Below are 14,362 nucleotides of genomic sequence, written 5' to 3' on the forward strand. Positions count from 1 at the left end.
ATCTATTTTTATGTCATTAATATTTAACCTTCATTAATTTCCAATTTTCAAGTTTCAAATGCTTTTATGAAACTGCTCTGACATCTTAGGATTTTACATCGCTTTCCTATACCAAAATACTGCATGAAACAAAACATTTTAATATGTTTTTTCCTCCAAAAAGACCACATTATATTAGGCTTTGTAAAATGTGTTAATATGTACAACATAAAATATGTGTTTACGTTGATAATCTCTGCTATAACTTTAATTTGTTTAAAAGCAATTTATATATTTTTTATTTTATCTTGGGCCATGCCACATGGCTTGTGGGATCTTAGTTCCCTGATCAGGGATTGAACCCGGGGCCATCCATGGCAGTGAAAGCATGGAGTCCTAAGCACTGCACCACCAAGGAATTCCCTAAAAGCAATTTTAAATGTAGTAATATCTTACTAGATGTTAATAAAAACTCATAAGGTGATCATATACATGTTTACAAGGGGGATAAAAATGGTAAAGATTATTTTTCATGAGGCAGCTTAAAATTTTAACTTAAACATGTAACAATATTCAGTTTATAATAGGAAGTGTTTTATATTTCTGGTCCACTAGTCCTATAAAATAAGTCCCTAGTACATATCTATAGAGTGCAATTTGATAATTCACATATTGGTCACGCTTTATCAGAGAACTGAGTGTTTAAAATATAGAAGTGTCTATATTTTTTTTAAAAAGTATTTTAAATGAGCACAAATAGAGCTAGTCGTTAGTCCTTTAGAGTTTAAAAAAAAAATTAGATTTTATTGCTGAGCCTTTATAAACATAAGACACAACTAGCCAACAATCTTTTTAATTGGACTTTCCAAACATATACAAAGTCATAAACCCTTTTTCTTCAGAAAAAATAATTTAACTAAATGTTAAATTCCGTAGACTAGAGAAATGATAAATTAACCAATATTTATTCTGTGTATTAGATGAGCTTGAAATGGAATTTGAGGTCCTTCTTATAAAAATCATTGTGCAACAGAATGAATTAAGCATCTGAATACATACAGGAGCCATATAGTACATTATAAACTTCACCCCTTAATAGCCAAACCATAGTCTATGGACGAAAAAAAAAGTGGTATGGCAAAACAAAACAAAAACTTGCTGCGGTAGTAGAGTCCATCTTGTGTACTTCCTGCTAATTGTTTATGATTTGTTTTCTTCCTTTATTAAAAAATCTATATAAATTACACATTACTTGATTATATATACTTATAAAGTCCAAAGACAACAGATTAAAGAAAATAATAGAAGTCTTCTTAATGTCAACTTCTAATCTGACACTTCTTTTAAGAGATAACCACTTATGGGCTTCCCTGGTGGCGCAGTGGTTGACAGTCCGCCTGCCGATGCAGGGGACACGGGTTCATGCCCCGGTCCGGGAAGATCCCACATGCCGCGGAGCGGCTGGGCCTATGAGCCATGGCCGCTGAGCCTGCGCGTCCGGAGCCTGTGCTCCACAACGGGAGAGGCCACAACAGTGAGAGGCCCGTGTACCGCAAAAAAAAAAAAAAAGAGAGATAACCACTTATAACGGTTTAATACAGTTTGTTAATGAGTTTCAAGACTGATTTTTTTTTCTTTTTATCTAGCAGGACTTTTCTTTTGTTCCGTGAATTTTGTCCACTGTTCACAGCTCAGAACTAAAGTCCTTCAGTGCTCATTTTACATTCTAAAATGAACAATAAAGGAAGTGCCAACATTTAGGGCTCACTATTTTCCCTTAGGGCATACAGATTAAAACTTTAGGCACGGAAAGTTAAAGTGACTCACCCAGGACCACACTTAAACTAAATAGGATATGTCGATTTAAACCTAGACAATCTGGCTCCAGAGCTGGTTCTGTTAACCACCATGACTGTTGTTTCCATGGAAGGTCCATGCACGTCTTCAGTGTTTATTCCTAATGGACTCATTTGAGAATATAACTTTATGGTATGTCCATATCTGTGTATACATTTTACTTCTAATTACCATGTAGTAGCATGTGATACTGAAGTACCATGGTTTATTTAGAAATTCCTTCATTAATGGAGTTTGGGATAGTTTCTAGTATTTTGCTATTGCAAACCATACACCAATGAACATCACTGCACACATAGCTTTGCTTTGGAATCCTGAGAAGGCTAATTTAGAAGTTATAAGTATATTAAATCTTGATAGTTTCCGTCAAATGGACTTTCAAATATATGCATCAAATTGTACTCTTTCAATAGTGTCTGAAAATACCAGATTTTGTACTCCTATCAGCATTGTTCATGATCATTTACTTTTTTCTTTAATATGATCAGTTAAAAATTGAATCTCATTAAAAAATTATTACCTGTGCTCTTTAATATTAAGAATGGATTTTAAGGATTTTTTTTAATATTTGCAATTTGTGTTTTTTCTTTTGTATATATTTTTTCTAATTGAAACATTTTCCATTGGTAGCTTATATTTTCCTGATTAGTTTATGGAAATTTCTTACATATTAAAGATGTTGATCCTCTGTTATATATTGTAAATATTTATTCTAGTTGTGTCATTTACGACCTTTATTTATGGTGCTTTTGGTTATATAGAACCTTTAAGTTTTATGCAGTTACAGCCATCATTGATTATAGAAGCTGTGGGTAAAATTAAGACATACTAAACTGGAGAACTATATTCTTTTTTTTTTTTAATTTTTATTGGAGTATAGCTGATTTACAATGTTGTGTTAATTTCAGGTGTACAAGTGAATTAGTTATACATATACATATATCTACTCTTTTTTTTTTTTTAAGAGTCTTTTCCATTACAGAGTATTGAGTAGAGTTCCCCGTTATATAGTAGGAGAACTGTATTCTTAACAGCATTTTGTTTAAAGGGAGGCCATTGCTAGCCAGCTCTAGCAGAATTTTGATAGGGATGCAAAACTACTTGAAATTGATAAGATTAGAGCTTTATAAAATGAGTCTACTTTTTTCAGGATTTTACTGCACTTTTGTCCTCTCACATGTGCAGGTGAAGAATCTCTCTTAGGATTCTAATAGCAAGCAACTAGAGAACTCTGCAAAATTAAGATAACTGGTTCTTAATGGAGAACTTTGGGATGGAAAAGAATGAATGAATGAGGGAGCGGAGCAGATAAGCAGTATAAGAAAATAATGCCTGTGCTTTGGATGATATTAGACAAGGGCTTTTAAATTTAGACGCTGGTCAAAGTATCTACTTGGATTTGTTGGTAAGGCAACTGAGTCTTTAAGGCATAAGTGTGAAAACTAATGCTTTAAAACAGGGGTCCCCAACCCCCCCAAAAAAAGCGAAGCTTCATCTGCCACTCCCCATTGCTCCCCATCGCTCGCATTACCGCCTGAACCATCGGCACCCCACCCCCGTCCGTGGAAAATTTGTCTTCCACCAAACCGGTCCCTGGTGCCAAAAAGGTTGGCAAACGTTGCTTTAAAACATTATGCATGTGCAGGGTACACAAAGGTAAAGTTCACATATGCCTTTGATAATATCAACTTGTGTTAAATACTATATGTATGTTTTGGTATCTGACAGGAGAAGTTACTGCTTACTGTCCTCCTCTTCAAAATGTACTAGGCTATTATAGCACATTTTCACTTCCAGATACATTTTAGATGGTTTGACAAGTTTCATAAGAGTCCTGTAGGGATTTATAGAGTAATTGAAGGAGAAATGACATTTTTACAATAGTGAGTTCTCCCTTACAGGAATGTGTTCTCTTTCAGTTCATTGAGGTCTTCTTTTACAACTTTCAGGAAAGCTTTATAGTTTTTCTTTTTCATTTAGACATGACCACCTTTTGGTTATTTGTGAGTTCTAAAGTGGTTCTTATGTGTGTGCTACACTTTTTAAATACTTCTTTCATTTTCTATTTGATAAAAATGTCACATAGGTAGAAAATTGTGTTAATTTTTAATTTGGCCACTTGTTTATTTTAGATGTCTAAAAATGGGAAATTAATTTTCTTCTTTTTTCATTATAATGTTTGAAAATAATTGCAATTTTGAATTCTGCATCCCAATATTCATATCTTATCTAGTAAAGTTCCATTTTATTTCTAGCTTGCCAATTTTTTTTTTTTTTTTTTTGCGGTACGCGGGCCTCTCACTGTTGTGGCCTCTCACATTGTGGAGCACAGGCTCCGGATGCGCAGGCTCAGCGGCCATGGCTCACGAGCCCAGCCGCTCCGCAACATGTGGGATCTTCCCAGAACGGGGCACAAACCCGTGTTCCCTGCATTGGCAGGCGGACTCTCAACCACTGCGCCACCAGGGAAGCCCTGAAACAGTTTTAAATCTACAGAAAAATTGTGAAGATACTACAGAGAATGCCCACATACCCTACACACAGTCTCCTCCATTGTTATTACTCTATATTATAGAATGGTAAGTGTGAAATAATCAATGAAACAATATCAATATATTATTACTGACTAAATCCATACTTAATTTTAATTCCCTTAATTTTTACCTATTTTCTTTCTGTAACAGGATATTGTATTACATTTAGATTCCTCTTGGTTGTGACAATTTCTCCGAATTTTCTTGTTTCTGATGACCTTTGCATTTTGGGGAGTACTGGTCAGTTATTCTGCAGAGTGTGTCCCTCAAGATTTGTTAGTTACTTTTTACATGATTAGACTCTGGTTGTGCATTCTGGGGAGAAAGTCCAGAAAGGAAAAGTGCCATTCTCATTACATCATATCAAGGATACATTATCAACATGGCTTAAAACTGATGTTAACCTTGAGGTCGTTTGGCAGGTGTTTCTATTGTAAAGTTACTTCCCTCCACTTTTTCATAGTGTTGTCTTTGGAAGGGAGTCACTATGTACAGCCCATACATAACGAGTGGGAAGTGACACTTCACCTCCTTGAGAGCAGAGTATTGACAAAAATTATTTAGAGTTTTTTTGCATAGAAAATTTGCCTATTTGTCCTCATTTAACTCAATCATTTGTTTGTATCAACATAAGACATAGATATTTATTTATACTGTGGCATATAATTCGACTCTGCTTTATTTGTTGTTCAAAGTGTTCCAGCTTTGGCAATTGGGAAATCTTTCAGTTAGCTCCTGTGTTCCTTTGACATACCCCCATCAGTGTGTATGTACTATTTTGGGGGAGAGAAGGCATATCTATATTTTCTGGCACTATACGATACATCAGGCTCATCTTGTATATTTCCTGCCCCAGTCCTAGAATCAGCCTTTTTTTCCAGGAGGTGCTGGTTCCTTTTATTGGAGAGTGGCATTAGAAACCACGAGCTGGGCAGTAGATGTGCCCGTTGCTTCTGGGCCCACTCAGCTGAAAGAACAAGTAAATATATTCATGGATACTAACCCATGTATTTATACATGCTTATAACTATTTCTATATGTAACCATCTGTATCTATGTTAAGCCATGAGTTCATACTGATGTCACCAAACCTTATCCATTACCACATAGAACATTCCCTTGTTTATCTGTAACTGCTTACTTCAACATTGAGAAACCTGGCTCTCACTATCCACCATCCATTTACTTAATTGTTCAATTCCAGTATAAATATTACTGGTTTTAACCTTGTTAACCCATATCCCCTGGACACAAATTTATCAAGGAGAGTATAGTGCTATGCAAAGTTTCTTTGCCTTTAGTCTTACAGACTAAACTAATTTACAAAGTTACTTAGGTTAGCACCGTTTCCCCCAATTGGCAGTGATATTGTTTGATGCATTTATAATGCATTTATGTGATTTTTATGTATATATTTCCATTTCTGTACCAAAATTCTCCATCTGTGTTTTCATATTCTGACTATATTAAACATAATCTTGTGTTTTGTAAGATAATCTCCTTTATGCTTCTCCTGTGGTCCTTCTTTTATTTTCTCTTTGTTGTTGTTTTTACTCAAATTTTGTCCTGTTATATACTTGGCGACTTTTGTTTATAAGTTAAACATTACATGTGAAATGTTTTAGAGATCATTTGAGCTTCTGGATAATGTTATCTTTCTCCAGAGAGGATTTACTTTTTCTCTGGCAGGCAGATGACAAACCTAATTAATATAATCAGCACTTGAAATTATAACAGCTGGTCTTTATTCTCTGGTTTATTTTCAGTTCAACTTTAATCGTTATTTTGTAGACCTTTAGGTTCCCAAACCTCAGTTATTTACAAGAACTTTTCCTCACTGGCAAGTCCTGATTTCCACACCCCCCTGCCACCGGCCCTTAACCGCATGAGACTATGGAAAGTTCTGCTCAAGTTTTCAACTACTTCTCAGTTACAGCTTTTAGTATCACCAATCAACATGCTGGCAAAGCAGCACCCAATGTCATTTTTACCTCTTTTGACTTCCAGTTTCTCCTAAATAGTGGCTAAAAAAATTCATATTGCTTAAGCAGCTTTTGGATGGTCTCAAGGAGATGGTTTTTAAATATTTTTGAAGATTATTGCATATGACTGTCCCATCCATCTTTCCTGGAATAACAAGCACTCACTCCCACTCCTTCCTGTATCTCTACCCTAACATCTGGGATGAATTTTCTTCTTCCAGAATCTTTTAAAAACAATAAAACAGGGCTTCCCTGGTGGCGCAGTGGTTAAGAATATGCCTGCCAATGTAGGGGACATGGGTTCGAGCCCTGGTCCAGGAAGATCCCACATGCCACGGAGCAACTAAGCCCGTGAGCCACAACTACTGAGCCCACATGCCACAACTACTGGAAGCCCACGCGCCTAGAGCCCGTGCTCCACAACAAGAGAAGCCACCACAATGAGAAGCCCGCACACCGCAATGAAGAGTAGCCCCCGCTCGCCACAACTAGAGAAAGCCCGAGCACAGCAACAAAGACCCAAAGCAGCCAAAATAAATAAATAAATAAATTTATTAAAAAAACAATAAAACAGACCCAAAATGGAGTTGCTTAGGCTAAGCCCTATGTCACCAAACTGAGACTTAATTACAGTTTGGACTCTCCCAGAAATGGAATCTTAAACCAGCCAATCAGGAATCGTGTGATCAGCACTAGTGAGGTAATCTGCTTGATAGATCCCTGCCATCCCCTATAGAAAAGTAACCTTGCAATAACCAACCCACTTTTCTGTCCAGTATTAACTACCTTGTTGTTCCTGCTTCCTCCTGCGTATAAAGTCTTTCATTTTGTAGAGCTACTCAGAATCACTTTCCATCTGCTAGATTAGGTGCTGCTTAATTCATGAATCATTGAATAAAGCCAATAAGATCTTTAAAATTTACTCAGTTGAATTTTTTTGTAAACATACTTCTATACTGAATGTTTAGATCTTTGGGCTTCTAGATTCATGGATGGCTACATCTACTATTGGATTCTCTGCCTTAGGTCTCTACCTAGGTTTATTTTCAAACTTCTTGCTCCATAAAGATGAGAAAATCTGAGATCCAGTTCACCAGGTTTAGCAAATGCCACCAGGAAAAAAATTGATTCATTTTTCTCCATACCTCTCTAACTCCAGTCTTTACTAGATTAAGTAGCTTGTCATTTCTTTAATGCTTTGAAGAAGATATTTTTCTTACTCCTTTACCAGTAGCCATATTACATTAATGAAAACAAAATGCTTCTCAAATCTTATCTCATTATTTTACATTGTTTTTCCTTTTCATTATGGAAAAAGTCTTAATTTTGACTGCTATTTCACTGAATCATGTTTTAAAATTTTAAATCTGTATTCTCTGTTTCTCATTTTGGTTTTAACTTTTTAAAATTCCACTCAATTTTTCCTTATTTAAATGGTTCCTAATCGGGACTTTTGATAAATTATATAGATGCAGTTTCTTCTTGACTATCATTGAGAATAGATTTACACATTTTCTAAAATTCCTTTTGTCCTTCTAGTTCTATTTCATAAGATAATCTTAGTTTACAAAGGTTTATTTCTATTTAAGTATGTTTTCTTATGTTTAGTGAAGCTTTAAAAATTGTTTTAAAGAGAGTTTTCTTCTTTTTCAGTAGAAAACTTAGATAATTTATATCTGGTTGCTTCTATTCCTGTTTTGATATGTTCAAATAGTTCAGTCCTGACAAAACAAAGTAGAAGTGCTTAGCTTGGCCATAACATTACATTGCTAATTTAGAAACACAGAAGCTTGTTGGGAATAGAGTGGAAGCCAATATTAAGCTTGGCTTCTGTGTCAAATTAATTTTGAATTTTGTGTGGTAGCACGGAATTAGGGTTTCCATTCACGTCAAAATAAGCTTGTACAAGCACCGCCACAGAATCCAAATTCAGTGCAACTGCCTTTGTCCGGTGTGCTTCCCAAAAGTGACTGAGGGAAGTGTTTGTATTGCACATGCCCCATAACTTGTCTCTGATTCTAGCATTTATTAATTGATAAGGTTTCTAAGTAAAGCTCTTCCAGGTTTTCTCCCATTTACTTTCATGTGGTATATTCATTCCTTTGTATTACCAAGGAGCCAAGTAGTGTGTCTCCTTTCTCCCATTTGGTTATTTCCACCGTTCATGGGAGAAATTAATCAGAATCCCTAATCTGTGGATATTACTTTGATATTCTTCTGAATTTATTAAAATCTAATTTTAATGAAATTTTTTTTTCGAAGTAGGGGCAGTGAAATTAGATAAGTGTGTTCAGGTGTTATCTGTGAGTATACAAAATATTTTATTTTAAACATTGTTTTTGTCTAAACTGATGACAACATATCAAAGTAGCATAGGATATTGCTTTTTGAAGGAAATTAGATGTCATTAATTCCATCTTTATGAACATAGTTATTTTTAAAATTCTTATTGAAAGAACTCTTTTAAACATATATGTATATGTACATATATACAATCATATAGTATTATTTACATACATTAAAATAAATACAGGGCTTCCCTGGTGGCACAGTGGTTGAGAGTTCGCCTGCCGATGCAGGGGACGCAGGTTCGTGCCCCAGTCCGGGAGGATCCCGCATGCCACGGAGCGGCTGGGCCCGTGAGCCATGGCCGCTGAGCCTGTGCGTCCGGAGCCTGTGCTCTGTAACAGGAGAGGCCACAACAGTGAGAGGCCCGTGTACCGCCAAAAAATAAATAAGTAAATAAATAAATATAAGCAAAACAAATTGATAAGTTACTTATAACATTTTTAAACATTCTGAGATTTTTTTTTTTGCGGTACGCGGGCCTCTCACTGCTGTGGCCTCTCCCGTTGTGGAGCACAGGCTCCCGACGCACAGGCTCAGCGGCCATGGCTCACGGGCCCAGCCGCTCCGCGGCATGCGGGATCCTCCCAGACTGGGGCACGAACCCGTGTCCCCTGCATCGGCAGGCGGACTCTCAACCACTGCGCCACCAGGGAAGCCCAAGATTTACTATTTTTAATATGTTTGCAATTCAGGTGCATGGTGACTTGTTTAAATACTTGATACTCTCTACCTAAATCTACTGGAACAGTTATTTGATTGGCTATCTGCCCCTGAATTTGTCTAATCTTCACAACTGATGCATTCAAGTTGTTCTTTTACTATTTTCCAGCAGACTCTGGAGTCTATCTTGTATAAATGCCAAGGGAACTTGGAGAACTAATTTCCAATTTGCCTTCCTGCTGTCTACTGTTGATTGTGTGCCCCAAATAGGCTAACTGTGTTCCTTTTTTATGTTTCACCATCATCTAATAGAGAAGAACTTTAGTGAGGTATGCAAACCTCCTGCTAAAAAATCAATTTAGATGTTTGTTAACAATGTGTATTCCAGAGTCTATACTATACTTATTGAAGCAGAATATCTTGGGAAATAGTGCAGAAAACTAAATATTTACCAAGTTCACTGGGTGATAATTGTGCACAGTGAAGTTGATGTCCACTGCCACCATGATTCAGAGCAAGTCTTGGAATTAGCCAGATGTGGGGTCCAAGGAAATTGCTATTTACTATATGTAGGATTGTGGAAATGGACTTAACATGTGTGGCTCATTTTACATATCTGAAGTACAGTATACTATAGACTGTAGTACAGACTAGATATGAAAATATAGTAAAGTGTTACTTATAAATCTTTTAGTACAATTCTTGGAACCAATTACATTTCATCAAATATAAGATGCCATCGATTTAAAGATGTAAGATTATTTTATGTATAGTAGGAAGAAGAGGAATTACACTATGACGATACTCAGTAATCACTTAGACATTTTATTTTGTATTGAAAGTTATTTTAAACATGTATATACATATATCTAATCATAGCATTATTTGAATACATTAAAATAAAACATAAGCAAAATGAATTGTTGGAGGCATTTCTAAAACTTCTAAACATTCTGAGATTGACTCAATACCTTTGAAATTCATAAGTCCATCTTCTGTTCTACCAGCATCATGATACAAACATTACTGAAAAGAATGGTCAACTGTTGGCTCAGGTGTTTATTTGTCCAGCCAGTGACTTATTTTTCCAGTTTGGATGCTAGAAATAAAACAATTTTATCAGAAGGTATCAACAAAAGATTTTCAAATTATACCATGACTAACATTCTTTCTCCAGATTGGTCCCAAGATGATTTTTGATTTAACAGTTAAGTGACTGCAATTGTCTAGTCAAACTTTCATGAGTAACAACCGTTTACTCAAGGACAACTGACAAACATGTCACAACTGACATGAGACTGAGAGTGATTGAAAGATTTAGTAGTCAACCCAAATACAGAGATATTACAATATGGGAAAATTGTGCATTATTATTTGAAAAAAGAATTAGGGAAGGACAGTAGTATGTGCTCAAGAAAAATGGTAAGCAGATAGTAGCTGCTTTTTTTTTTTTTTTTTTTTGCGGTACACGGGCCTCTCACTGCTGTGGCCTCCCCCATTGCGGAGCACAGGCTCCAGATGCGCAGGCTCAGGGGCCATGGCTCACGGGCCCAGCTGCTCCGCGGCATGTGGGATCTTCCCGGACCGGGGCACAAACCCGTGTCCCCTGCATCGGCAGGCGGACTCTCAACCACTGCGCCACCAGGGAAGCCCTGTCATTTTCTATTGAGTGCTTTATTGTGGTCCTCTCTTACACCATGTGCTTGACACCTACTTCTATCTTTCAGATCTTGACCTTGTAGAAGTGTCTGAGTCTCCATTACTTTACCAGATCCCCCTGTAACATTTTTCCTACTTGCCTAGAGCTCATCAAATACCCGTTAACTGAGGTTGTGTATCTAAAGTCCTTTGCACACAGCAGTCCTTCAGTAAATGTTAGGTTCTATCCTTTGCCCCTATGCTGCTGAGACTCTCCCTGAATGCCTTGTCTCCAGGTCACAGCCATCCGTAACCTGGTCTGCCCCAGCTTCCTTAACCCACTTTTTTTTTTTTGCGGTATGTGGGCCTCTCACTGTTGTGGCCTCTCCCGTTGCGGAGCACAGGCTCCGGACGCACAGGCCCAGCGGCCATGGCTCACGGGCCCAGCCGCTCCGCGGCATGTGGGATCTTCCCAGACCGGGGCACGAACCCATTTCCCCTGCATCGGCAGGCAGACTCTCAACCACTGCGCCACCAGGGAAGCCCCTTAACCCACTTTTAATGCCTATAGAGGTTTCTGAACTCCACCTAGAGATTCATTCTACTTCTATAATTATTTTGTAAACCATGGAATACTATATGAGAATATTAATGATGCATCTCTTTTTCTTTTTTTAACAGACATTTTGCCTTTACTGCTGCAAGATATTGGAAATCTGTTCAAGGTTTTGACCTTTTATGAATCTGCGTTTTTCACTCAGGCTAATATAAGGTAAAGATTATGTACAAAGGTTATTTTCCCCTTCTGCTTCATGAGCAGTAATATATAGTTATAATTTTACCAAAACTGGGAGATAAGTATCTGTTGGTCCCTATGTCACTTCTGCTCTTAATTCTACAGATCACAATCAGTTATTTAAATTGACTTTCAAAGTCCTTGGTAATCTGGCTCCATATTAATTCTTCAACCCTATCTCCTTATGCCTTCTTCTAAAAACCTCTGCTCAAGTCAGGTTGATCTCATCACGGTCTTCTGAACACACCATGAGCATTCCCACCTTTACTCTTCAAACATCCCTGCAGCTAAAACAAATTTCATTCTCTCCTTTTTTCTCAAGTGTTGCATCTTCTCCTGCTATTCTAGAACACACTCATATTTCCCTTCTTTCATTCAATACATATTCCTTGCATATATATTATTACCAGGCAAGTAAATAAGAAAAACAAAAGCCTCTGTCATCTTGGAACAATAAAGGGTGTAGGAAAATCAAATAATAAACCTAACTATAAAATATATTTTTAAATACTGTGATTATGCTAAGGGAAATTTGAATAATTGGAATAAATTAACAGACTTTATCCATAACTGTCAACTCCAATCTATAGCATGTTCAAATATTGTGCGTTGGATTGTTATTTTACTCATATGTATATAGCTTGCCTCCATAATTAGAGCATAGAATCAAAGAAACTGAATTAATTCATATCTGCAGTAGAATTATCAGTGCATTAAGAAATAAGAAAGCAATTCAAACTTTGCTCATTTCCCTCATAAGATGGCTTACAATCACCTGGTGTATAAACACATTAAAGCCTCACAATAACACAAGTATCTGTTACCTACGCTGACTCTTGTGTTTCCCCTACCCTGTGCAGGGGAAGTGGGCATTCTTATGTTCTCCTTGAGGATAAGTAAGAGTAGAAATGAATTGGAGGGGAAGATGATGCTTGTCTCTTGCCAGAGAATTGGCCAGCAACTCAGTCTCAGGGAATAAAGGGGCAGAGAGTAGATTCCTATGTCCCCAGTGTTTTCCAGGGCCACTAATTGGACAAAGCTTAATACTGCAACCACACAATAAGTAATAAGTATAAGATTGTATACCACAATCTTAATACTATAGCCACAGAACCTGCTCAGAATATTTAAGCTGGAGTGAACAAATTCTATCAGGTGGTGACAGTCTATATTGCCCAGACTTAATGAATGATGAATATAAGGACCCTCACATCTATGTTGATAAGCACTAATAAGTTATTACAGAATTGCACTGAATATTTAAATTAGAGTGTAGATTGTTTCACCTATTATTGTTAAAACCAAAGATGTTGATAACATTTTCCATGGATTTAGTAAGTATCTAGTGTCCTTGCTATTTGCTTAGTATTAACTGACAATTCTGTAGATACCAAACTTTTAGCGTAATATTTGTATAATTTTATAAAACATCAAAACTTCTCTCTCATGCTTATAGGAATAAAAATTTGGCAGTGAATTCAGCACATGAGATATTAAAATTTACCTTTCACTCTTGCATTTTAAATGACATCTGTAAATAACTTAAATATCTGTAGGAATATTTCTACTTCTTTTCCCTTTGTCTACTGGTGTCTGCAGAGTTCTCATCTGAATGTGGAAATCTATAGTAGATAGTATTATGGCTCCACAGGACATTACATTGGGCTCCTTGGAACTGGAGGTAAATCATCTCTACAAAAGTTTCCTTCTTATAGTTGAAGAGCCCATACTGGTTTGTCTATAAACATTTGGAAATCTCAATTCTTCTCCCACTCTTTGAGCCCTAATCAGCTGTTACTTTTGACATTATTTTTCCCCTCTTATTCATGAGGTCACCATTCTTTTTTATTTTTCAAGAGGCATTATATGTTCAATTTCAACAGATGTATTACTTTAAAAATGCCTTAATGAGTTACATTCATCTGTGAAAACAGATGTATGGACAAAATAACTCAAAGAAAAGTTTATACCAAAACTCATGTAATGGGTGTTGAATGGTTCCAATCACCTGGAAAAAAAGATGTTAGATTTAGTAATCATTGAGAGTTGCTAATCAAACATCTTCTGTTTCTTTTTTCCCCTGTTCTTTTATTTCCTGCTACTTGCATCAACTTGGGCTCAGGGATTTTGGCCCTGGATTCCAGCCCATTTTTCCCATTGGAGGTTTTTCAGAAATCCTGTGGGTAAGAGAGCATCTGGTTTAAGATATTTATAAGTGTCTGAGCTCCCTAATATGCCTAGCTACTGTGGAGACTAAAAGCAAATAGGAACCTGCACTGAAAACAAACTGACAAAGGCTGAACCGAAAAGACGGCTTAAGAATGGAAAGTGCATGGCATTATTCTGCAGTCCTTTCCAACTGAAGTTTAGAACAGGTCATGTTCAGTGTCCTTTCTTTGCAAAGAAGCCAACTTAAAAAATGACATTATTTATCAATACTGAAAACAGACATCAGATAACCCTTACAGCTTAGCGTAATGCACAATGAAAGCTTTCTGACGTTGGAATTGATTCATTCTGTATGAGAGATTATATATGCTTCTACTGCTGTTTGCTCATTGCTATTT

The 14,362-nt window shown here is 36.6% G+C and overlaps 1 long non-coding RNA gene across 1 annotated transcript in view; it reads left to right on the forward strand.

Moving 5' to 3' along the window:
* The window catches only part of LOC308622873, a 32,248-nt gene extending 20,482 nt beyond the window's left edge, over positions 1-11,766 (forward strand). Inside the window, exon 4 of the long non-coding RNA XR_014016697.1 lies at positions 11,681-11,766. This is a non-coding gene — a long non-coding RNA (uncharacterized lncRNA). The remainder of the gene's footprint in view (positions 1-11,680) is intronic.
* Positions 11,767-14,362: the final 2,596 nt, after the last annotated feature.

The sequence above is a fragment of the Mesoplodon bidens genome (genome assembly GCF_964165515.1).
Source record: "Mesoplodon bidens genome assembly, chromosome: 9".
Taxonomy (NCBI): Eukaryota; Metazoa; Chordata; class Mammalia; order Artiodactyla; family Ziphiidae; genus Mesoplodon; species Mesoplodon bidens.